At 44.0% G+C, this 596-nt stretch overlaps 1 non-coding gene across 1 annotated transcript; it reads left to right on the plus strand.

The window, feature by feature from the left end:
* Window positions 1-489: 489 nt before the first annotated feature.
* LOC113688649 (small nucleolar RNA R71) lies at window positions 490-596 on the plus strand. The gene has a single exon (XR_003448017.1). It is a non-coding gene; the product is annotated as a small nucleolar RNA R71 (small nucleolar RNA).

Below are 596 nucleotides of genomic sequence, written 5' to 3' on the forward strand. Positions count from 1 at the left end.
GGATGATTTGAGAATGAATTATGTGCCCTGTTCCCATAGTTGAAGTTGGGGTGGTCTCTCCAATCCGGATTGTACGTGTTCGAGTATGGATCGTACTGCCTACGAGGCGTGGGCATGCCTCCAGCCATGTTAACTTTTTCAGCCCCATCCTCTTACAAAATAGGGCATGAGTCAGTGGGGTGGTCCACGTTTGTGCAAATTCCACAGGCCTTTACTTGATGCACGCTCCCCACAGCTAATTGCTGAACAAAAGATGTTAGCTCCGAGAGCTGCTGCTGAATGAACGACATCTCTACCTCGTTAACCCTACAGGTAAGGTTACTCTTGCGGAAGCCAAACTGTTGAGAATTTTCTGTCATAACTTCAATAAGCAACCATGTTTCTCTCGGTGTCTTATTTGCCAGTGCTTTCCCACTCGCAACATCAATGATACTTCTGTCAGATGATTGAAGTCCCTCATAGAAGTATTTGATCAATAGTTGCTCATTAATTTGATGCTATGGGCATCTAGTGCACAACTTATTGAACCTTTCCCAATAATCATATAGAAATTCTCCGGGATACTGCTTAATGCTGCATATCTCTTTTCTCAGACT

The sequence above is a fragment of the Coffea arabica genome, chromosome 5e (assembly GCF_036785885.1).
Source record: "Coffea arabica cultivar ET-39 chromosome 5e, Coffea Arabica ET-39 HiFi, whole genome shotgun sequence".
NCBI classification, from domain to species: Eukaryota; Viridiplantae; Streptophyta; class Magnoliopsida; order Gentianales; family Rubiaceae; genus Coffea; species Coffea arabica.